The sequence below is a fragment of the Mustela nigripes genome, chromosome 1, assembly GCF_022355385.1.
Source record: "Mustela nigripes isolate SB6536 chromosome 1, MUSNIG.SB6536, whole genome shotgun sequence".
NCBI lineage: Eukaryota > Metazoa > Chordata > Mammalia > Carnivora > Mustelidae > Mustela > Mustela nigripes.
In genome coordinates, this window is record NC_081557.1 from 154,271,500 (window position 1) to 154,298,017 (window position 26,518).

Here is a 26,518-nt window from a genome sequence, read left to right on the forward strand (position 1 = left end):
CTTCCACTGGGTTCTGCAGGCAGAAATCCATGGTAAGAATTCTTACCTTCTGCTAGTTTTTTGTCAGAGGTCCCAGAATCTCAGCTGAGGCAGCCCCAAAACAAGGTCCCATCTGGGTCGCTGAAATTCTAAGGGAGGAAAAGCTTTCCATAATCCCCTTCTAGGTCCTTCGGCTGGTCTAATAATTAAATTGATATCAGATAGATAAACAGATATTTTAATAACATTTATACCTCCTACATACAGAAGAAAGACTCAGAAAACTGGGAAATTCTCCAGAAGGGCCAAAACCATCACCTTTAATACTGATTTCATCTAAAGACAAAAGACGTCATCGTGGATGGGGAGTCAGTTATGGGAGATTGCCAGGAAAACACAGTAAATAAGCATAACGTTGCACAGACTTAAGTCCCTGCCTTCCCTTTGATAAGGAGTTTCTAGATATCAAGTCAACCTCCTCTTCTACTTATAGTGAGCGAGACACCCTTATAAATATTTTCTCTTATAAAAGAGTATAATATATATATAAAAAAAGTAACTTCTTGTCGGTTGTCAGAGCTCCACCAGTGTCTCCTGTTTCTTAAAAAATAATCAGTTTAGAATAAGCTATATGCCAAAGAGACATATTTTGAAGTGGCAACATCTGCTCTCCTTTACCTTCTAGGAAACAAACAAGATGTTGTTGATTGTTAAACAGGTCTTATTTAAGTTCCACCGAAACAGCGCTAATGCAAAAAGAGTTTGGGGATCCTTGTTATTAAAAGGAACTTTCTGCTTTTTCAAAATGTGCACATATTTTTATTAGACCGGGAAAAGATGAACTGACATCGTATCTGTATTGGAAAAACCTCGAAACCGCTTAAGATTCCACTTGTACTCTGTGATACATTTATTGTGGAGTGATTCAGCAGTCCTAATTTATTGTAATAACCACGAATTCTGTCTGTTTTCATTGTGAATGTCTCTGCCTTAAGCCTTTATATTTTGAAATGTATTTTAATATTTTAGTTTAGATTTTGATGCAATTTCAACTCAATACTATGATAATCTGTTAATTACAAATTCTTTTTGAAGGCAGCTGCTTACTTCTCTGCAATTGATAGCCTTTTAAACCTACTCAGATCAGCTTTGAAATACACAGTCATGCAGCTTAAAATTCCTTTGTAATGATCATATTCCTAAAATAATCTTATATTTTAGGTAGAATTTTATTAACAATCAAATTACATCACTAATATTATTTATGTTGAATTTCAAAAAGATACATTACTCGTTCACTTTTTTACTTTTATATAGTCATCATACAGATCACACAAATAATTTTTTTTTTTCCTGGAGGCCAGCCTTAAATTCAACAGCTAGTGGTATTAAAACGCCATTGGGGGTTGGAGGGAGGACCAGATATATAGAGAGAATATTGGACTAAACAGAAGCTCAGGCAGAGAGAAAAACACCTCCTGTGTATAACAAACAGTGCATGATCTCATTTGTACCTCAAGACAAGCTGCTAAGACCTTTATTGAATAGACAATGAAGGACTTTAACTGTAATGCTGTGGAATTCACGGTGGCTATTTTAATATTTGTGGCAATTTTATTTGGAGTAAATATATATACATATATAAAGAATTAGAAGCCTTTCTATATGTACTCTGTTAGTATGGGTGAAACAGCTGTCATTTAAGATAGGGAGTTTTAAAAGCACCGTATAGTGATATGTGCAAGAGGAATTTTTTTTTTCTTTTCCTATTGGCTTCGAATAGAGTCAAAAGCCTTTATCTATGAGAAGCAGATCTTTAAATAAAGAGTTATGAAAATGAAGGCATATGTAGGAAGCATTTTCTTTTAGATCCCTTTTCACTGTTTCAAATTGGCTTTTATTTCCCAGTCATTTCTATGATATTTACATTCAGGTAGCTGAATCAGCAAAGAGGTTATTAGAACAGGCTAGTAATGGAAATGACAGTGGTGCAATGCTAAATGATTCATGCTGGTGGGCCTAGGATACTATAGCCCTGTGTTCTTTTCCCCACTTCCCGCTTCAGTTACTATGGATGAAAATAGGCTCACTGAAACTTAAAACTGAAATAGAGAATTATTAGTTTTCAAAAAACTTTTTAAGTTTTATGGAACACTATATTCCTTTCTTTATAAAAACTGGAGAGTAATCCCCTTCTTTCCTCTAACATATACATTAGGTGGAATTTTCAATTTTGCTGATGATGTCAGAGTACACCATGGGCATATCCTGAGATATGGATTGAAATATCCAAATATCTTGGATTGAAAAAAAAATGTTTTTGTTCTAACATCAAGTAAAAATTAAATGGAAAGTGGTCAATGATCCGGAAAAGTAAAAACAAATGGAAGCATAAAATAAATTGAGCTTTATTTTTCCCCTACTAAGGTCCAAACACATTGGCTTTGTTTTTGTTCCTTTTACATAGGAACCTAGCAAATTTGTTCCCTTTTCAGGATCTTTGAGCTGGCTATCGCCACCTCCTCCTTGTATTTCAGACCTCAATTTAAATACACTTTCAAAGAGAGTCCTCTCCTGACATACCCAAAGATAGACAGTCAGCCTGCTACATACAGAGTATCATTTTGATTTCTTGTCCTCATAGCATTTATCATTCCATGAAATTATCTTTTGCATTTGTTATCTTTCTGCTTTTCAGCTCTAGAGCATTCTCCTGTCTTCTAAAAAAATAAACTCCAAGAAAGCAAGAACCCCACCTTCCTTGTCTACTGTTTTGTATCTAGCCTGGTCTTAGGATAGTGACTGACAAATCTTGAGTGTTCCATAAATATTTGTTGACCACGTGGAAACACGTTACTTCTTAGTAGATGTTATGTTAAGAAAATGAAGTTAGTTATATTCTGGCCAATTAAAAAAAAATGTAATTCATGTTTTTGACACTTCAGTTATGGAGGGTAATTTGGTTTATTTTTATATGTATTTAGCTGCACAGAAAGTTGGAAGAATTTATATATTCGTTGATTTGGCAATATGGCTTTGGTGCAAATTAATAACAATAGATACCATATACTGAATACTTGTGTGCAGGTACTGTGCTGACCATTTCCATGCTCTCTTATTTAAATCCCTTAAGTACCCAATGGCAATAAATACTATTACTACCATCATTTCATATATGTGGGAATTAAGAATTAGCAAAGTCAAGTAACTAACTCAAAGTTGCTCTGCTAGAAATATGTGGAGCAAGGACTGATGTCAGTTCTGTGCAGCCTGCAAAGCCAGTAATCTTAATCATCACATTTTATGGCCTCTTATTGGATAAGTTTTTATGCCCATATATGTCTTTATTTACATTGTAGGACCATATTTTTCTTTTTTATAAGATATATCTTCTATTTAAGCAAAAGTCAGTAGTATGATTTTTTTTTCTCATTTCTAGTTTTTCTTTTTTTTTTTTTTTGAAGTAGAGATGTGTACCATCTAATCATACTTTTTCTCTTTCAAGCAAGGCTAGTCTATGAATATAGAAAAATGTAAAGGAAAATAGGTGAACTTCTGGGATGCAATTAGCACACTGCCTAACCAACATATATATTTCCCAAAAAACTCTGCCAGATACCATCCTATGGAGCACTGGTCTAAAGATTTGGAGGCAGGCTTCCTGATGTTGGATATAATGTATTTAATTGGTAGCTTAATTCTTAAAAATGAAGTTGCATGTTTAACTCCATCAAGGAATTAATAAGAGTGTACCCCATCTAGTGCTTGGTTTTATCTCAAAATGTATCCATTTTGATTAAGACATTTGAAGAAATAACACAGAATTGACCATGTTAGTAAGGTCTCTGGGGAAGATAGCCATTGTGATTATAATAAAGAAGAAAAAGAAATAGGCGTGGGAGGGATGTTAATAAGGAAAAGAAAAGAAAGGAGTAGCAAGAAGAGAGGAGGAAAGAGAAGAAATTATTGAAGGTATAGAAAACAAAGGAGAGATTTTAATGACATTTGTTTTTTTTTTGTTTTTTTTTTTAAAGCAAGGAGCCCTTTCCTTTCAAAGGTATTATATAGAGATATTTGTGTGCTGCTATATTTTCTGCAAAAAATTTAAATACCTGCAGTTATCTGAATTAAATAGCTATAAACACCTTTACATTTTTAACAGTTAAGAAAATAAATTGGGTGAGCTCTGTCTCTCAGAAATGTAAGGGTACAAATACTACACTGTGAATTTTACAGAGACATAAATTCATGCAGATTGTCGAGGCATAACTTGCTGTTGCCACTCTCTTAAAATTTATTTTTGTTAATGAACATATATTTAATATGGTAGCACATTCTATATGCTTCAGCACTTATGTTTCCCTTACTTTTTTTTTTTCAAGTAGTTAATCAGTGAGGCCCTAGGCATATTTTGTCTCGAACATTGAACATTAACACAGTGAATGACAGATGTGCCTTCATTAGCAGGAAAATACCAAATTGAATGGATAACATAAAAATCACAGTCTTATGCATTGACTTGGAAAATCAGGTGAGTCATGTTATTGCAAATAATGCAGTAGTAATCTGGACATTATAATTACAAGGAAAATGTGACTTTTTATAGGTAATCTAATCCCATAGCTATACGATCTGATTTTATCAAGGGGTGGTATTTCTGAAAGATCTAAGTTAATGTATAATCCTTAAAATTTTAGCTATGAATCATCTCTAGGCAGATCCTCATTGTTTACAGTCAAAGCTTATATGTGTTTATATGTATAAGATACAGACCTTTAGAAATTTTATAACTTTGCATCTAAATCTAAGAAAGCCCAATCATCTATCTGTCATTAGCAGGATCGTTAGGAAAAAAAATTTCCTGAGTGTGTACTTGTTCTAAACAGTTAGTAACACCCTGACCTATATTTTGAGGCTGTCATTTATGCAGGATATGGGTAAAAATAGAACTGCCTCAAAAAACTTATGACATATAAAAATATTGAGTGAAATATGCACATTACCATAATGATTTGAGTTCAGCAAGACTCCTTTGATTCAATTTAAACTTGTGATTGTTCTTCCAATCTACTTTTTTTTTTTTTTAATTTTATTTATTTATCAGAGAGAGAGAAGGAGAGAGGGAGCACAGGCAGGCAGAGAAGCCACAGGGGCGGAGGGAGAAGCCGGCTCCCAGCCGAGCAAGGAGCCCGATGTGGGACTTGATCCCAGGACGCTGGGATCATGACCCGAGCTGAAAGCAGCTGCTTAACCAACTGAGCCACCCAGGCGTCCCTTCCAGTCTATTTCTAATCAGTGTCTTCCCTAAGTAGTAGCCACAGGGTATGCACCAAACAGAACTTAAACAAACCTTCTATGGCAAAATGCTCTTACAAAACAATGTATTATCTTCTTTATTGAGGCATTTTAGTCGAGCATAGGATTTCAAAACAAAACAAAATTAATGTTTTGATGTCAACTAAATTAAAAAATCAATAAATTAGAAGTTGAGTAGAAAATTAGGTGATTTTTTCCATCTATTGAGGCTCAAGAAAAGAAGTGAAATTACTGAATTCTAATTTTTCATTTTTATGGTTCTCAGGAATATGTGTCCACTGTGTTATTCTTCACAGACAGAGATTCTCAAATATATAGGTGGCATGAGTATTTTCCATTATGTCCATGTGAATCTGGAAAAACATTTAAGACTTACAAGTTAGCAATCTCATCTTATTTCAGCTATAAAAATAAAAAAATAAAATGTGTAGATTAAAAATAGTTTTATGTATAGAATTATTGAATCATATTGAAATTAACATATCATGTTAATTATAATTGAATAAAAACAGATTTATAAATTTAATGTTTAGTAAAATAATATTCCCTAGCCCAAGATTATCTGAATACTAAAAAAATCAACCAATATTTATTAAACTCAAAGAGGGGAATAATATTTTTTTGCCACTTGTCTAACAAAGTATATATAGTCAAGCAAGATATGTATTTTAGAACTCAAGCCAGATACAACATCTAATAGGAACCCTTCCCTGACAAGTTACCCCTTAAGTTTGGGTTATTTATACCTATACTAGATAATTTTCAAAATTCTGTTTTGCATTTATTGTAGCCTTCATCACACAGCTTAGTAATTATTTATATATTTATTCATCTTTCTTATTAGATTATCAGCTGTCTGGACTATCTCTTTTGCTTTTCTATCTCCATAGTTTAATACTCTGCCTAGCATAATGCCAATGCTTAATTAAAATTTGTGAAGATTTATTTTTCACCTTTGTATCTAGCTCCCAGCACACAGTAGACACTCAATAAACATTTGAGGACTGAACGAATTAATGAATGAATGTCATCTGTTTTAGAATCACTGTGAAGACACATTTATCAATTACCACATGCCTCATAAATACTGAAGTTAGAAAAAAGTACATAAAAACTTTTTTAAAAAAGTTTATATAAAATGGCAAGAATTTGTTTTTTTCAGGAAAGTCAGTAATAATGTTGAAAACTTCTTATCCCCTTGTTGCACTTTTTGCATGTACCTCTATCATTGAATATATAGTCTTGTGCTTTTATTCAGTGATTCATTATTCATTTAACAGATATTATTGAGGATCACTATGTGGAAGACACCACTCTAGGCACAGGGGTGGGTACAGAAATATTTCATTATCCCTCTCCTCATTATCTTTCATATTAGTGAGGAAAACAGACAATAAATGAGAATAAATAGGTATGATATACACAATTTTATTCTTAATATATTTTATTTATTTATTTATTTCTGAGAGAGATAGAGAGAGCGAGAGAGAAAGCACACACAAGCATGAATGCGGGGGGCGGGTAGAAGGAGAAGCAGGCTCCCTGCTGAGCAGGGAGCCCAATGTGGGATTTGATCCTAGGACCTCAGGATCATGACATGAGCTGAAGGCAGATTCTTAACTGACTGAGACACCCAGGCATCCCTATATACTGTTTTAGATAGAGGTAAGTGCTAAAGAAAAATAAAACAGGTAAGGGGGTTCAGAAGTGGATGCGAACATGTGTGTGTGGTGGACTTGTGATTTTAGATACAACAGCCAGCGACGGTTTCACTGAAGTGCCATTTGAACAAAGCCTGAAAGAGAGTAAGAAGAGACTCCTGCACATATCCAGGAATTAAATTCAGAGAGGGAAATGCAACAGCAAATAGGGGTGGTGTTGTGGGAGAGGAATTATGAAACGTAGGGTCTATAGACCTTTCTAACAATATTTACTCTCAATGGGGTAAAATACCATTGGAGAATTTTGAACAGAACATTGGCATGATCCTACTTAGATTTTACCATGATAATGCTGTCTACTGTGTTGATAATATTCCTGTGAGGGACAAAGGTAGATGTAGAGATCAGTTAGAATGCTACCACAATAACCCAGGTGAAAGATGATGGTGGCTTAAACTAGGTCATAGCAGTGGAAGTTTGGAGAAATGGTTGAATACTCTATATAATGTGAAGATAACACAAACAGGATTTGATGACACATTAGCTGTACATTATAAAAGAAAAAGAGAAACTAAAAATGACCCAAAGGTCTGTAACATAAACAACCAGAAGAATAGAGTGGACATTGAGATAGAGAAGACCACATACTGAGGTGTAGAGATGTTGAGAGGAATCCAAAAGGCTTTGTGTATGTTAAACTTGAGATACTTCTATATAGAAGCAGGAATGCCAAGTGGGCAGGTAGATATGAATTAGGAGTTCAGGGATAGAGATAGAAACTTTGATGTCATCAGCATTCAGATGGCACCAAACTCCAGGTCTAAATGAGCTCGCCAAAAGAGTGGGTAAAAATACAATACAGAAATCTTAAGTCTTGGAGTACTCCAAAAACAGAGGTCATGGAGGTAAGCTGAATCCAGCAGAAGAGACTTAAAATGTATAGGGAAAGAGTCTGGACTAAAAACAGGGGACTGTGGTATCCCAGAAGCCAAATAGAAGAAATGTTTTAAATAGGAGGAAATGACTAAAATTATGTTAATTTATGATTTAGTCATCTTTGACTCTTTTCTTTCCTCACCATCCACATCTAATCCTCAGTAGTCTTTTGATTCTTTCTATAACATATATCCAAATAAGTACGTTTTGTCAGAGAAGCATAAATAATATGAGTAATATGGACTAAGGGATTTTTTATAGGGGTTAGATCTTATGTAGTTGTGGGAGCTGAGAAGACTACGGAAGTCCATTGCCACTGCATTTAATGATGGGTTTTAAATCACTGAGAGCAACAGAACTGGCATTTGGGAGGAAAAGCTGTGTGGATAGAGGGTTGGCTGGGACAGAGTGGAATCCTCAGGATAAATTGGAATTCCAAAAGACAATCTCTATTTACATCGGTCTCTCACTACCTCCAACCTCAACATTACATGTGATGAGCAGATAGTGACATGCAGAAGAACCTCCACAATAGAGCTTCCTATACCCATCTAGATGTACAATCAAGAGAGGTTAAAACGGAGTTCTGGCAGGAGTGACGGGAACTACAGAGACAGCCACTGCCCCAAACCAAAAAGGTGAGCTAGCAGATCATAACAAGAAGTGTGAACTGACACAACATCTGGTTCCCTTCACTAATCTTCTGCATATAGTAAAGTTGTTTCTTCGTTTCTTCCTCCCAGATCTTATGAAGACTTTTTTTTTTTTTTCCCCCTGACAACTCCAATGCAAGACAGGGAGTTCTGGGAAACAGAATTCCAGTTTAGCTTGATCAACACAGTACAAAGTCACTCTAATCCAGAATCTACTAAAGTAAAATGAAGACTGAGAGTTAATTATTACAATCATTTGTTGTAATATATCTATTAATGCATTATGATTTCCTTGAAGATGAAGAGTAATTGCTTATATACCTTTCCTATTGTACTTTACATAGTATTCTAATCATTTGTTTCCATGAATATCTCTATGGTGAGAATCTCCCCCCCATTTTGGTTACCAATAATATTTAGCATGTTTAGCAACTTCAATACAAATTTGTTGTATGACTAAGACTCCTTCAAATTCTACTTTTTTATGATTCCAATGAAGATGTCTTACAGATAATAAAAACACAAGATTGGTGAGAAATTAACATAGTTAATACAGATCTCAAGATAATTCTTATGTATCAGGCTAGCAAGTATGTTCTTCCAGTATGCTTAGTCTGACTGTCACTTTCAGGAAAAGACCAATTAATATATCATTTGTGTTTAACTTCTGTTGCCTTTGTTGCATGAGTACCTGAATGATTATGCTTAGTTTTATTTATGAATTCTCCCACCAGGACCACTCGTGGAGTTATTTCATGATGAACTGTTTTTTTCTTACCTCTTTAATTTTTATCATTTCAGATTTCTATTCAGTATTCACTTCCTATGATTCAGCCTTGTATCAGGAACATTTGATACACCAAAATCTCATGCCATTTTTCAGAAATGTGACCTTCCATTGGCTGGAATTTTCATTCACAAACATTATCATGACATATGAAGGAGAAGATGACTAATTATAACTATTTATTTATTAATGAGTAAACGATGTAAGTAGCAATACAAAATATCATATCTTATTTCCAATTATCAGTTAAACCTCTTGGAAACAGTTGAGTTTATTCTGAGTTTTTATATCTCTTCTTGCCTTGACCTCTTCTATAGTCTGAAAGTCTGTGTCCTCCACCCCCATTCATCTGCTGAAATGATAAAGCCCAATAGGATGGTATTAGAAGATGGAACTTTTGGGAAGTCCTTAGGTCGTGAGGGCCGACCCTTATGAATGGGATTACGGTTCTAATAAAATGAGGTCCCTTGCCTCTTCTACCATGTGAAGACACAGAGATGGCACTGTCCATGAACAAGGAATAGGACTATCAACAGAACCCTACCCTGCTGGTGCCCTGATCTTAGACTTCTCAGCTCCAAAATTTTAAGACATAAATTTGCTTTTATAAGCCAGTACCTCTGGTATTTTTTAAAAAGATTTTATTTATTTATTTGACAGAGAGAGAGAGAGAGAGAGCACAAGCAGGGGGAAGCAGCAGGCAGAGGGAGAGGGAGAAACAGGCTCCCCACTGAGCAGAGAACCCTATGTGAGACTTTGAAGGTCAGTTCAGAAGACAACTTACAAAAGATGTTCAAAGACAAAAGACTTCCAATAGTCTGGAGGAAAATAAAGGCTCTTGAAGAAATAATAAATAAGAAGCCTTCTCCATTACATATACTTTTCAAGAAATGATAAAGAATCAATCATCAGGGATGCCTGGGTGGCTCCGTAGTTAAGCATCTGCCTTTGGCTCAGGCCATGATCCCGGGGTCCTGGGATTGAGTCTGGCATTGGGCTGCCTGCCCAGCGGGTGCCTGCTTCTCCATCTCCCAATCTTCCTGCTTGGCTATGTCTCTCTCTGTCAAATAAATAAGTAAAAACCTTAAAAAAAAAAAAAAAAGAGGAAATCATCAGTCATATGCACCACCCCTTTTCTCCCTTGAGCATACATTATTTTGTTCAACTGGGCACTGGGAATATAATGAGGAGTAAATCAGTCACGAACCCACCATTGGCTTATACTCTAGTGAGAGAGTTTTCTCTGCCTGGGAGAAGAAGACAAAGTTAAAGATATGAAACATGAGAAAGATTCGAAGCTGCCGTTACTGGCTTGAAGGAGGAAGCAGCCATGTGTCAAGGAAACAGAGACCTTTGTACTACGACTATAAGATCTGAATTTTGCCAACAACCAGAAAGAGCTTGGAAGCCAATTTATACCCCAGATCCTCCAGATGAGAACTCAGCCTGGCTAACACCTCGATTTCAGGCTTGTGATACTGAACAGGGAATTAGCCACATCCTGCAAGAGTCTGACCTACAGAACTGTGATCTAATAAACTGAATTTTATTTTAAGCCACTATGTTTGTAGCAAGTTCATTATGCAGCAGTAAAAAAAAAAAAAAAATGACTACAGCTTGTCTTTGCTCCACATGGCTGGTTAGAGTAGTTAGATTTGGAGCTGGAGGGTCTACTTCCAAAATGGCTTACTTATGTGGCTTACAAATTAGTGCCTGTGGAGTCTGTCAGATGGTGCTGAGGGCTGAAGGCAACAGTTCTTTTCCATGTGGTCCTTTACATAGTCTCTATAGCAAGTGACCAGGTTCTAAGAGCAATTGTCTCAAGAGAACAAGCAGAACGTGAATGGTAATTTTATGACTGACCCTAGGAAATTACAAAACATTATTTTCACCATACTCTATTGGTGGAGACAGTCACAAAGGTCTACTCAGGTCAAGCAGAAGAAACATAATCCTTACCACTCAGAATGGTTTCAACATTTCATTTTAAGATAAACATATGGGATAGGATATTTTGTGACAGCCATACTTGAAACAAACAATTACATGGTGATTTAATAATTCACTCCTATCTCAAAATTGGAAGTGAAGACAGTACAAAATAAAGCATTGTTACACCCCCAGTAGCAGGTTTAGGATGTGAATGGGTTTGGATATACAATACATATGCACATAATAAACCCCATAATGACAAAGGTCAAGAATACTTTCTATCTTTAACATTAACTTAAATTTCTAGAAAAAATCCAAGATGTAGAAAATGGGGACTGCAAACTGATCTCTTTTGGATTTATTTTTTCCAGAAAATAATAAAATTCAATATTGTTTTTATTTATATAATGGTATTACAAAGCAATAAAATTAGTCCTCAGCAGATCTAGACTGCATAAAAATATACAAATTATTTCTCTTCATCTTCTACATTTGGATGATTAAAAATAATTGAATCTCATTATTGAGTGAACCAGACATAAGGAAAAAAACCACACACTTTAATTCATGATAGCATGTGCAGTTATTACTGAAGTAAAAATTTTGGTCAAACAATGTATAGACTTGGCAAAATAAAAATGACTTTCATTTAGTATGATTTCATATGTCTAGAACTTCAAAGTATAAGAGGAGCTTTATACAAATGACAAAAACTAGGAAATGCATTTTTCACATTTTAATTACAATTCACATGTCTGTATCTCCTGCTGTGATGTTTTGTTAAAAAGAGATCTCATTTGTGAAACTGCCAGTATAGAAACTGACAGATGGTAAGACCAGTTTCCAACCTGCTTAAGTACTGGTTTAATATGGTTTAGATTATTTTATTTGCATTATCTGTTTTTACTATATACCTAAGTAGTACAAAAGTACTATTACACCTTTGTTACAGTTCTTCTATTATTATTAGTAGTAGGTCTATTTATATGATTTATAGATTTATTGTTATAGTTTCAAATTTTATCAACACACTATTTTTAGAGATGATTTAACTGATTATTTTTCTAAAAAATGTGTCAGGTTCTATTTCTTTCAGTGAAATGCCAACAAACAGTTAGATGCTTGGGGATAATCATAATAAAACAATTCAAAAGTTCAAGAAAAAAATTACTTTGATAGTTGTAACCCAGAGAGACGTCAAGAAATGAACCGATTAATTGGATTAAGTGTTTTGTTTTTTTTTGTTTGTTTGTTTGTTTTTGTAATATTGCAGTCAGGAAAAAAGTATTTGAACATGAAAATTACCTCATGTGAAAGTGAGAAATCCCAAGGTCATTTTCCAAAAGATCTTATTATCTTATTGATCACATCTGGATGTGTAAACAAAACGAAGGAAATTGTATGAAAGAAAAAGTTCCTACTTGTCAATTTGCTTATAAAAATTCATTTGGTTTTATGTTTATACACATTATTTTTAATACAGTTTACCACCCTTTTTAAAAAAATAGAGGCATAAATTCAGAGAACATTAATGTTGATGTCAGTTCTTGCCTCCTTCAACACTTCAACTTTTTTTCAGCTTTCTAACTGGACAGTCTCCCCTGGAAAGTTAGGACTACCTCGGTGGCTTGGTAAGTGATGCCTCTCCACACCACTTACCATCTTTCAGACCATTAAATGGGCTTAGAATTGGTTCACTTTGTAAACTGGAACACGGTAGCCCAGTGGCAAGGACAGCGGGTAGCATACATTAACCTGAATAGTCTTGTTATCACGTTTGCCTACGGGAAGGATCCTTGGTGTCTGTGTGGTTCTGAGACCAAAGACAGCTCAGCCAGTGGGTATTATGACCCATTCATCTGGTCTTAGCTTCGGCCAGGGATTCTTCTCTGAAATCCTGGTCAGTTGACCTGGCTGGCCTTTTAGTTTCCTTCATAGAGCAAGAACATGAGCAAACCTTGCGGTTCTGGTACCGGGCAGGATTTCTGTTGCAAAAAGACAATTTACCGGTATGCATCATTATTACCACATTTCTGAAAGATAATTCTATCTAAATTTTCTACTGTGCTCTATCTATCTGGAAGTTGCCCCAATTAATACCATAATGAAATTGAGTTTTTCCTATGCTTTTTGGGCCCTGAACTACAGTTGGGTCAATTCTCCTGTCTTCTATCTTATACTTCTCATCCATCCTTGATCTTGAGTGCAAGTTTCAGCCTCAATCTCCACTAAAAGCTTCTTGTTCTATGGTATTTATAATGCCACTTTCATGTTTCAACAGTGTCACAAAAGGATAATTTACCTCTTAGTAATATGAGAGAAATTCTGATTTTTTAAAAAGATTTTTATTTATTTATTTGACACACAGAGATCACAAATAGGCAGAGAGGCAGGCAGAGAGAGAGGAGGAAGCAGGCTCCTGGCTGAGCAGAGAGCCCCACGTGGGGCTCGATCCCAGGACACTGAGATCATGACCTGAGCCGAAGGCAGAGGCTTAAACCACTGAGCCACCCAGTTGCCCCCAAATTCTGAATGTTAACAACAAATTTACACTTAATTCTTTTTTCACTTATTTTATCTTATTAGGCTAAAGCAAGTTGAAGTGACCTTGACCTAACTTTCTTCATAAAGATTGGGTAATCATGATAGGTTATTCAGTAAATAAAAGTATGAATAAAATGCCTAGGACAGGAAAAAAGAAATGCAAGTTTTAAATTTATTTTTGATACTTCATCTCTATATTATTTGCAAATATTTTAAAGGCACTCTTTAGAACATCTTATACATTTTATTATAGTAATAGCACTGTAAAGAAAAATTATTTCCTTACCTTCCCTAGACACTAATTTCACTTTTTAGGTACCACTACTGAAGGCTTTCTAATTTGGCTCATCACTGCATTCAGTGGGAATTCAGTGCACATAAGGGGCACATATGTAATTGGCAACCTAATTTTTCTGCTTTCATCAAATGGTGCAATGCCAAATCTTCATTGAACTTGCCAGTTATATGCACTTGGGAACCAAATAGCAGCAAGCATAAGAGATGAAAATGAACAAATTGGAAAGAGTCATTAGCTTTCTGTTTTCCTATCACAACAAAAATTGTATCATTGAAAGTGTAGTAAAGTGGGAAATTCTGCTTGAAACATTAAATCATCTTGAAAGAGAATAATTCATTTACTTCTGAAATGTCGTTCATTAGAATTTATAAATGTGGTTTCTAGTAGACTTTTTTCAACAAAAAATACAAAGTAGTTAAAATGAATCAAATTTTCCGAAGTGTTTAAGGTTGTATATTCTCGTATGTCTTTCTGGTGTAGTGTGTATGAATTCTAGACTTTATGTCAAGAGAGAAATTGTTAGAAAATTAAGCAAGAAATGTTGGCGTATTTACTATCTTAATGAATAAAGGCAATTGACAGATTGTCATGGTTCTCACTAATTATGAATGCAATTGAGAGTGTGAAAATTACAATCAGTTGTGGTTACCAGAAATGCCCTTGAAATAACTGGTCTAATGTATAATTTTAAAGTATGCACTTTGGAGTCATTATTAAATTATCATTATTGATGACACCTTATTAAATAGAGACCTGGGACAAAAAAAAAAAAATACCAAAAACTTGCCCAACATGATTGAACATCATTCTTAAAGGGGAATATAATGTTTTTTAAATGTCTATTTGGATCCTTTACCAAACCTATATGTTTACTGGCAGAGTGCAAATTTTCAGATCAGGAATAGCTCTTCTATAGAATTTTCTTTTGCAGTGATAGTGGGATTCTTTGGAGAAAAGTTTCCTAACATTTTATTTTTATTTATTTATTTATTTATTTATAGTTTCCTAACATTTTCATCTGTAAGCCCAAGTACTTAAGATTTTAAAATCCTTGCCTAACTCTAAAAAATAAGTATCTTGTAATCCTTTGTTGCACCAGAAAAAGTAAAACGGAGAAAGAAGGAAAATGCCACAGGTTTGTAGATCAGCTTATTTCATAATTATCTAAAAGCTAAAGATACTGTTAACACTTTCGACTAAACCAGGTGTTCTGAATGGGAGTAGAGTAGGTTGAGCTCCAATTGCATAGATTAATCTGTATGTGTCCCAACATTAGCTATCTATTCTCCCCAAACCTGACTTTCCTGGTCTGTAAAATTGAAGAAATTATAATAGCTTCTTTCATGGGGCATGTCCACATTAAATCCCAACATCCTTTGTTAGTACACCTATTTTTCAATGCTTAATCAAAATAGCCTGTATTTACATGTTGATATATTTGTCCACTGGTCCCAGCCTTGCTGCCTTTTCTTGATTATATGCTTAAGCCACCTTTTAATGTACTTTAACAGACTCTAAAGTCTTTGTATGAGGCATGAAGAAACTAGGGGATTAAGCCGCTGCCTTCGGCTCAGGTCATGATCTCAGGGTCCTGGGATCGAGTCCCGCACGGGGCTCTCTGCTCAACGGGGAGCCTGCTTCCTCCTCTCTCTCTCTCTCTCTGCCTGCCTCTCTGCCTACTTGTGATCTCTCCCTGTCAAATAAATAAATAAAATCTTAAAAAAAAAAAAGAAACTAGGAGAAAGGAAAATCAGTGAAAATAGTAAAATGGAGAATACTTAATGGGTAAGCATTTGAAAAAACAAAACAAACAAACCTGAGGACATAGCAATGGCCATGAACTACTAATGAGAGACTGAGTTGTCAACCTTTTCACCCTACCCCCCAGGTTCTGAAATGTTCTTAACTTTCTTTTGTCACATCTATGAAAAAAATAATTTTTCATAGCTGTCACCCCAAATCAGGGCTGTATCCATGCCAAAATACACGTCAACCACTAATATTCAAAAAGCACACCTTGCTTTTACACCCACTATATTCACATTTTACCAGTCAGAGTGTGGCTAGTTAGTTCATTTAGAGTCCTTGAAACTGTTTCTCAACACAGTAGTGTGCCAGATCACAAAGTGGGTGATGTTGGTTGTATGAACTTTACAGTGGAGATGAGTTATCTATCTAGAAATGGTCTTACATGGCACCAGAATGGGTTAAAAACACAGTTTTTTAAAAAAGTTTTTAAAAAACCACACACACACACACACACACACACACACACACACATAGTTAAGTGCACTCCATCTGCTGTATTGCCTGCTAGACATAAATATACTGGAGAGGATATAAATACGGGCATGGATGGGAAAGAGTTCAGGACCCGGTGCAAACCTGAAAGGAAATGGGGCAATACAATGGGAGAAAGAATTAGGACAAATCAGGTAAGCAACAGCACGTGCATCTGAAGTCCTCCCCATCTCTAAACTGGAACATTTTCTCCAGGGGCCGTCACTCAAATGACAGCAAAATGGTAGCTGGTTCTGGTTGTAATTAACATGCGTTTTGAGCGCCTTAGGTGTAGGAACACAAGTTCCACTCCAGGGCACAGTCCTAATGCTTCTATTATCCTACAGAAGAACTGATTGCTGTAAATGGTTCCTGGGATGTGTGACCTGCTTGGAGGAAAGAAGCCAGGTTTCTTTCCTTGCTGCCATGGAGGGAAGAGACGTGTCGTATATGAATAGGTTGGGTGAGAAGGAAAAGGGGGGAAAGAACCTCACAGTTTCCTCCCTTAGAGGTGGAATAGAAAGATGGTAACATTGGCGGTTTGGAGAGAAAAGATACAGCGCATTTTCAGCATCCCCGAGGTCCCTTCGTACTGCTTTACACTCCCCCTCTTCTGTTTTGAACTACCAAAGCACTTGGACTCCACACACAACTAAGGATGGGCTAAGGGGAAAGCCAAGTCAGCGCAGTCGGAAACGGCTTCCCTTAAAATGAAAACTCAGCAACGGGCCAGCCCTGGGTGTGCGCGCGTTAATGTATGAGTATGCGTGCGTGGTAACCAGCAGACGCAGTTGGCCGGGCGCCGCCCTCGAAGCCTCCCCCCTTCCCCCCGCTCAATAACCCCCCCCCCCATCCCTATAAAGGCCCACTCGCCGCCGCCCTCTTCACAGTCGGGGAGCGCGGCCTGCCGTGGAGGTGGCTCCGGCGCTCCTCACACAGTCACACTCCGCGCACTCACATACTTGGAAGCGCCTCCCCACGTCCCTCCCCTGCCCTCCTCTTGCTCTGCTCTCCTCTCTCTCACCACAAATAGTCGCCGACCGACTGCCAATCCGTGTCTCTCTCTCTCTCCTCTCTCTCAACAACATGACTGACTGGGAAGCGGTGGCTCAGGCAGAGCAGCTCTGCTGGCGCAGGCAGCAGCAGGAGGAGGATTATTAAAAAACGCAGCTCGACTCCGTGCAACTGGGAGTGGAGAAAAGGAGCCCAACAGCTGAGAAGGGGAGGGAGGGCAGAGGAGGGGACCAGGAAGGACACCCCCGTGCCCCGAAGACATACATTTCTGAGTGCCCGGGAGGAGCCTTAACAAGCGGCGCGGAGCCCTTCAAGGTAGTAACGCCCCCGGTGCCCCCGCGCCCGGAGGGTCGCGCGTTGCGTCGCCGTTGGCGCTGGGGCCAGACCCCGGCGGACGCGGGGTGACTGCCCGGCAGGTGACCGCGCCGAGCCCGGGCCGCCCTGGAGCAGCCCCCGCCCAGGCCCGGGGCGCCGGCAGCGGGCCCGGAGTGCGCGGCGCGGCGACCTGGCCTTGCAGGCAGGGTGGGTGGGGGGCGGACGGGCTCGCTCGCTGTCGGCCCGCGACTCCTCGAGCGCTGCGTGGCCTTTTCCTCCGCGCTCCTGAGCGCTCTGCTCCGAGTGGCCGCGGCCGCCGCTTCAGGGCGATGCGGAGCGCGGCCGGCCAGGGGCAAGAGTTGGCGCAGGTTCCGGGCCGCTCCCCTCCTTCGCCGCTCGTGTCCCGCAGGTAGGGGCGGTCGGCCAGCGCTGGCACCCCGGTGTGCGGGCGCCCGGGCGGGGGCGGCGGCGAGGAGGAGGAAGGGGGGGCGGGGAGCCCGGGGCTCCGCTTGGAGCCGCAGTGCCGGAGCCGGGACCGCCTTTTGCCTCCGCCTGCGTGTCCTCGGGCGCTAGCTTCCTGGATTGGAGGCGAGACCCTCCCCAGCGGCGGCAGGAACAGCAGCGACTTAGTGGGAACAAATTGCTTTGTGGTGGCGCGTCAAGGGCTCCAGGGAGGGGTGTGTGTGTGTGTGTGTGTGTGTGTGCATGCACGCTCATTCGTGTGCATTCGCGCTCATGACTAATCAATGCTTTGGCTCACCTGACGAGATAATCAGCCTTGAGGTGAAACCCTGGGGCCCCCTCAGCTTTTGGCGTGTGTCCCAGGGACTCGTACAGGCGGTGCCATGAAGGGGTAGGGTTGCACGAAGGGGTGACGGAGGGATTTGTGAATGGTGCTTCTCTGCGCGTGGAGGCTGAGCTTGCTGATGTAAAGGAGGAGGTATCCAGAGTGAGAAGAAAGGCTATTTATGGCAAAGAGTTGTGAAATTTCTCGGGGTTTCCTTCAGTGTATGCTGAGCTTCTCTCTCCTCGTCCTCCCTCTTTCGTTTCTCTCTTCCTCTCTCCCATTTCTCCTCTTCTTTTCTCAGAATTAGAAGCAATTCTGGTCCCCCCCCCCCCCCTCGTGGGATCTGGAATATGCAGTGAAGTCAGAAAGCACTCGTCTTTTTACAGGTAGAAAAAAAATGTTTCTTAGAAGGCACTGATCTCTTGCCCTTTAATGTTTTTATGTACTTGTTCTCCACTTCTTTTACCTCTTACGGCCATCAGTAGGACTCACAAGAGGCAAAGTACCTACTTGGTTTCAGTAGCTCTCATTTTTCATATTTTACAGTTGAACACCTTCCCACTGAAATGTAACATATTCTCCCATCTCTTCCCCTAAGAAAGGCTATTAAAAATAATGCACACATGTTTTACTGTAAGCCTGGTTTTATTAAAAGCCCTGGGGAGGAAAGAGAACAAGACACCTAGGTGAGTTTATGTGGATTACTACTGATTATGAACTATTAAAGAAAGGCCTAAAATACTATTAATCTAGGTTTCAACACAATTTCTTTCTTTCTTTTTTTCTGTTTACTTTAAAACAGGTACCAATTCCAAAGACAAGAAGCTTAGAGATGATGCGGGGCAGTGTCTACCAATTACGCTTTAGCAAATTTGTTCTTAGAAGTAGTAACCTGTGCTTTTAGAGAACCTAGGACTGGGCTGTGACAGAGGGCGTAGGGCAGTATCTTCATTATTTTAAATTGGAATGTCTCTAAGTGCCTGCCAAGCGCAGTGTTTTTAAAACATTGAAATTCCAACCACCCCTTCATTAATTTCACGGAGAAGAAAGAGAAGTAAAGTGGTCAACCTATTGTCAGAGTGATTTGTCTTCATTTGATATTAATTAGGATCTTCGTACTTTGATCAGAACATGCCAATTGTTGGTGGTGGTTTTTGTTTTCAATGGGAAAGTAGCTTTCCTTAACAGTCCTGTTTATTTTGAAGACAGAATAGAGTTAAGAATTTGTCCTTTGGTTTAGTTAGATTCATATTGGTTAAAAGTACAGCTTCCTAGTGCCTGGCTGGCTCAGTCAGTAGAGCATGTGACTTTTGTTATCGGGTCTTGAGTTCCAGCCTCATGTTGGGTGTAGAGATTACTGAAGAAAATAAATAAGATACACTTTCAACATTGGAGCATGTGCAGTTTTATATTTTACGTTAGAACTTAGACTGAGAGCCCCACTTTGAGGTTTGCTACCTTAACTTTCCTGAATTGTTGGAATGTAGATAAAATGAGGAATTTAAAAGTGTACTTGATGAATTGTATTACTGCGATCATTAAGAAGTCGTCTCTACAAATGATTTGGTTTTTTGACATTGTTAGAGAACCAGTAACTGTTTACTACTTTAAACTATATATTATTTATCCTATAGAATATTAATTTATATGAAACTCATGAAGTAGAAAATGAAAAACTTTTTATTATATTTCATTGTTACTCAACTCTTCATTGCATTTCATTACTCAACATAGTACTCATTAATAAAGGGTTGTCGTGCCAGGAACTATCTAGGAATTGCGGAGGAGCATAAGACTTCCTTGCTCCCTTCCCTTCAGGAGCTTACCCTCCAACTGGGACAAAGCTGATGCATGTTAACCCATCATAGTAAGAGACTGCCTGCCTATCAAGGACTGCAGGAATTCAGAGCATAACAATTACATTTCATACTGAGTTTTGTCTGAAAGGCTTCAGGCTTAGGTAAGACTTGCTTGGTCTTGATCTTAAAGTATAAATGGGATTAATGGCTTGTGGATGAAAATATGAAGTGTAAGTTGCAAGTCTCCTGGAATTATAGAAAAGAATGAAAGATATAAGGGGAAATAAGTTTGTTTGAAATACATTTAGATATTGCAGAGAGGTTGAATTTGTTGTGGGAAGGGAATGGTGAGTTGGTTTTTGATGTACAAACATTCTGTATACTCCCATTGTTGAAATTAATTGAATTTCTGTACCTAAGAATACAAATCTTTGATTTTATATTGCCTTTTAGTGAAGAGAATGCTCAACATATAGTTGCATAGGATACTTGAAATTTTTAGGTGTACCTTATCACACGAAAGTGTTGAACATGGTATTAGTATCAAGGTGGCAGGTATAAAAAATTGAGATGTTTGAGGTACATCCTTAACCAACTCTCCTTAGATTTGCTCTAAAGGAAAATAGAATGAGATACGTAAAAGAATAACTATTTTAATAGCCACCGTTCATTAAATGCTTAATATTTATTCTTTATATAAAATGTATAATCCATTAAATAACATTTTCTGTAATATTTTTATTTTAAAGTTACTAGAATGCACTCACAGTGGTTAATATATCTTTACATTATTTTTCATGAATATAGAGTTAGGAAGCAGGGCTCATGGGGAATAATTTTAGAATTGTAGTGATTTTAAAGATTTTTTAGACTATCTTCTGATACATAGATGATATTAACAATGAGAGCATGTCCTGTCTCTAAGCATTCCGAACTTAGTTATTTTTTCTTTGTATATATGTTTGTTTTTGTAGAAACATAAAACTGTTTAAAATGAATTTCTTCATTTTAAGAACATAGGAGGAAACATCTGAGTTGATTTTCAGCCTGTCTTTTCAATATGATACCCCAGAAGTATGTTATGGTGACAGTAAAGAAATAGTACAAATATTAGAAATGACTTTCAATAGATAACAGAATAGAATTACTTTCAGATTATGTGGATTAAAAGATTTTCATATATATATTCTGTTGACAGTGAATAGATAAGAATTATTACAAAAGCGAAAAGCTTATTAAATCACCAGTTTCATATTCATGTAGAAGTGGGATGATTTCCAACATAGTAACAGTAGAAACCAGGCTATCTTTAATTGGTCTCTTTTGAGTTTGGTTTTAGACCATATGTCACAGGTGTATCACTTTGATAATATAATCTCTCCTGGTGTATGACTGACAGCTTCTGCATTATTTCCCTATTGGATAGTGACAAAATCTGTTTGCTTTATATTGAAGACAAATACTTCTATCAGAAATATTATCTTCACTATGCAAGAGTGTCAGTTAACAATAAAACATGAAGTCTGAGGTGGGGGAAGCTGTGAAAAAGGATGGGGAAATTGATACAAAACACCCTAATGAACCATTCTTCAATAAGTAGTTTAAACTAAATGTAATATAAAAATATAAAGCTGACCAATCTAAACTGTTGATACAGCAGTTGATACAGTACCAAGAGATTGTTAACAGTTCTTATTTTTAAAGGACTGTATTGCATTTTAAGCTTTTTCATGTGAGCTAAATAAAATGGATGAAAGAAAGAAAAATTAAAAAAAAGAAGGAGAAAGAAAGAAAGAAAAATGGTGGTTGAAACTGTTCACTAGTATCTGTGGTATGATGTTACATTTTTTTAAGAAGGATTTCTGCTTTGATCATTGACGATACAGTTTGACCAAATGCCTAGCCTTCTACCTGGGTTAACTTAAAACATGGCTTTGGTTTTACATATTTAAACTGCATTAAACACTTTTTAAATTTTAATTAAGCTGATTAAAATTTTTGAACACTGTAACTATGTTCTGATACCAGTTAAAATTTAAAGGAAACATTAACTTATCGCAAAGTCTCTTTTTTAAAGTTTTTATTTAAATTCTTGTTAACATACAACGTAATATTGGTTTCAGGTGTACAATTTAATGTTGTAGCACTTACACACAATATCTGGTGCTTGTCACAAGTGCAGACTCTATAATAGTTATTTTTTTTTTTTTAAGTTACGTGAATATCCTGTTTCCTAGCAACTTTTCACTGAATGGTTTTGGGATCTATTGATTCTGACCTGAAATAGAACATTTGGGGTTAGAAAGTGGTGATTTTATAATTCTTTTTTTACATTTATGGGCTGGCATTCATCTCTGATGGAAAGCTTTCCCTCTCAGGTCAGTATAGACCGTGGATTGTTTTGTTTTTGTTTTTTAATTCAGTATTAGTACAGGTTAGATTTTTTAAAATTTCCTATTTAAATTCAATTTAGTTAACATATAGTATATTATTAGTTTCATGGGTAGAATTTAGTGATTCATCAGTTACGTATAACACTTAGTGCTCCTTATATCACGTGTCTTCCTTAACGCCCATCACCCAGTTACTCCATCCTCCCGGCTCCACCTCCCCTCCAACAACCCTCAGTGTGTTTCCTGTGATTAAGAGTCTCTTATGGTTTGTCTCCCTCTCTGTTTTTATCTTATTTTATTTTTCCTCTCCCTGTGTTCATCTATTTTGTTTCCTAAATTCCACATATGGGTGGAAATTGTATGTATTTGTCTTTGTTTTACTTATTTTGCTGAGCATAATACCCTTTAATCCACGTCGTTGCAAATGGCAAGGTTTCATTTCTTTTGATGGTTGAGTAGTAATCCACTGGATATATATACTACATCTTCTTTATCCATTCATCTGTCAGTGGACATCTGGGCTCTTTCTGTGGACATTGCTGCTGTAAACATTAGGGTGCAGGTCCCCCTTTGAATCAGTTTTGTATCTTGTGGATAAATACTTAATAGTACAATTGCTATTGTAGAGTAGTTCTATTTTTAACTTCTTGAGGAACTTCCATACTGTTTTCCAGAGTGTCTGTACTAGTTTACATTCCTACCAACAGTGTAAGAGGGTTCTCCTTTCTCCACATTTTTGTTTAATGACAAATTTTTACATAAGACCAGTGGTTCTCAAAATGTGGTTCCCTGACCGGCAGCAGCAGTGAACTCCTTAAAATGCTAATTCCACCACAAACTGAATTAGAAATTCTGGGTTGAGGTCCTCTATGTGATTTTTTTGCACTCTCAAGTTTGAGAACTACTGACCTAGAGTATTTTATAGTAAAACTTGAAGGCTGTGTCTTCCACCTGTTTTGGAGCTAAGTACTTTTCTTTAGTTCTTGGAGATGACTAAGGTTTAACTATTGAGGTCTGGAAAGTATGACACTCTCCATCAGATGATTTTCATTTTAACTGTATATACAGATTCTAAGTATATTTAAGAAAGGAATTCCATGAGTTCCTAATTCTTGTGCATATATTTGCTATCGATTGGGGAAGTAATTTAAGAAGTGTAGAATTTGCTGGACCCTAAAGACCTCAGGCGAGGCCTTCCTGGTAGTCATAAAAATATGCACAGCATACAAAGCTTGACCATTTTCTATTTAATCTTGTTGACTCTTATGTGGTATTTTTGGACTGGGAATGGAATAATCATCTTTCTCTATAATATGACAACTGTGCAACAATAGCATCACATGTGTGGAATGTTCTCAAAGTGCTAGTACTGAAATAAATTTTAGACCACATCTGTACATCTTTCACTATGTAAGATAATGTGTTCATATCCTGTAACTCTTTTAGTAGCCCTCTTTCTCTCCTTCTCTCCCTCCTTCCTGCCTCTCTCTCTTTCTCTCCCTCAACCCTTTTCTCTATTTCAGTTATGGGGTCAGTCATTCCCTCCCTAAGGAAACGTTCCTTGGCCTCCTTTGTTACATCAGTTGCCCCATTATATATTGTTTTAATTCTGTATTCCTCTACCTTGCAGTACTTACTGAAATATTAATTTCATGTGTATTTAGTGATTGGTTCAATATTATGTTATCAAAGATTAACACACAATTGGTGCCCAGTAGATGTTGGTTGAGTAAGTGTGCGCCATCATCATAAAGATGTTTTATGTTTTTCCAAAGAAAGATACTTTAGAAAACTTTTTAAAACCCAGGGAGTCCTAGGACATATGTAAATACAGGTACTGCTTTCCTTTCTGTTTTGCAAATGATGAGATACATTTCATTAACAACAGCAGTGGCTCTAATGTGCTGATCTGGTCTAACATGATAAGCACTCTGTATGTATGATGCCATGTATTTCTTCTAAGATTATAAAGTTGTTCTTGTGTAAATGTTTTAGTAGAAATGAGGAAACTGAGGTTGTGTTCTATGGTCTGCCAAGCTAAGCCAAACTTTTTTATTTTATTTTTTTTTAAATCACGCTGATGCAGAAATTATGAAACCAGTAGACAGAGAATGTGGAGGAGTGTATCTTCTCTTTATTCTTGATTTAACTCAAGGCTCAGCACTGCCTGTGCATTGCTTATGCTGGTGCTACTCTCTTCAGTGATGCTGTTGTTGCTTTTCCGGTGATTGAATAAGTGATGGAGATCTTGCAAGGCTGAAGGTCTCTTCTTAATTTGCTTTTCTATATGGTTATTATGTGCCCTCCCTGCCATTCAGTCATAATTCTCTTGCCCCATCTGGTCAGAATCTCCCAATTAGTTAACAAAAATTTAATATGTAAACAAGTATAATTTGCAGATTGAGTGCCTTTATGTAGAGAATGTTCGAACATTAGATATTCTCCATATTTGGAGTTATACAGCTTATCTTCTGGAAAGGTTGACACAGCTTTGGGTACCTTGTTCAAGCAAGGGAATATATGATCACAGGGTAGTATCAACTTAGTTTCTTTTGGCTTTTAATCTTCAGATTATTTATTTAAATGTGGGTTTAATCAATGTTCAAATGTTTATAGCAAAGGAAGTACTTAAAGGCTGATTTTGTAGAAGTCCATGGATAATTGAAGAGTTGAATTTCATTATTCTGAAGCCCTCTTACTAGACTGACTGTACAAAGTTACATATTTTATAATGTGTTTAAATCAATAAGTAACAAGTAAATATAGATGCATATCAACACGAAGAAAAAAAAATCACTAGTTTAACTGAATATTTTACTTACGGCCTGTTTTGTAGCTTTTACCAGAACTTGTTTCTGTTGGTGGAATCACTTCATCACTAACGGGAGCCTCAGCCTTGCTCCTGATTCAAGATTAATCCTTTTCTGTAGTGGGAAGACTGACTGGTTTCTAACTCAGCACTTCTAGAGTTAGCATCAGCCACCCTTGATGTCCAGCCTAATATTATAACATTTATAGTAATGATTCTTTCTTATAGCTTAAACTAAATTCTTACCTAATTTTTTTTGTACATCTTGATAAATTGCCCAATTTTCACTATTTATCCTAGTATTTGAGCAAAGACTTTCTTTTGACAGAGCCTACTTTGTTACTTTAAAGACTGGGATCCTATGTCTAAAACCACTTCATTTCCCGAGTCCTTTTATGAGCCAGGCAGACTCTCCCCAAAATATCACTCTTCTGGGTCTCTAAATATTACTAGCTCTTAGAAGTAGGCTTCATTTCCAATATTCATTCTTGGACCACCATGTTGCCAACTACTTATGGCACATTGCCATGTTTCCCCAGCTACTCAGGCTAGTTGGACTTCTTGGAAGTATTTATAGCTGGGTTTCTAGAGCACTTCCCAGACTCTAGTGCAAGTCTCTTACCAGCTTCTGACCATCACGAGACTTATTTTGCTATATGTAATCTTCCTTTACCCAGCTGTGTCACAAGATAGAGTTCCCTCATCATCATTGGCAAGAAACATTTTGTAAATGCTTATTATGTATAAGTCAGTCTATTTCAAAAAGAATGTACCTCCTGGGGTTCCTAAAGTGCCTGAATAACTTAATCCATAATAAATGAAATACATGTTCTTCCATGTTTTGTTTGGTACCCAAATGTGATACGTGTATACAAAGATGTGTGGAATGTGCATATGCATTCTTTAGGGTTCACCGATTTTCCTTTTCTAGTCAAATGTTGATTTCAGTATGATCTGCCTCCTCCATTCTTCATAAACTTACTTGAATATGATACGTTTGGAATATAGAATCCCT

The 26,518-nt window shown here is 37.2% G+C and overlaps 1 protein-coding gene across 2 annotated transcripts in view; it reads left to right on the forward strand.

Annotated features, from left to right (window-relative positions):
- Window positions 1–17,418: 17,418 nt before the first annotated feature.
- CCSER1 (coiled-coil serine rich protein 1) overlaps window positions 17,419–26,518 on the forward strand; it is a 1,346,695-nt gene continuing 1,337,595 nt past the window's right edge. Inside the window, exon 1 of one of the 2 annotated variants that reach the window (XM_059394610.1) lies at window positions 17,419–17,715. The gene's annotated coding sequence lies outside the window, so the exon portion shown is untranslated. The remainder of the gene's footprint in view (window positions 17,716–26,518) is intronic. The other variant, XM_059394604.1, reaches the window with a different exon arrangement.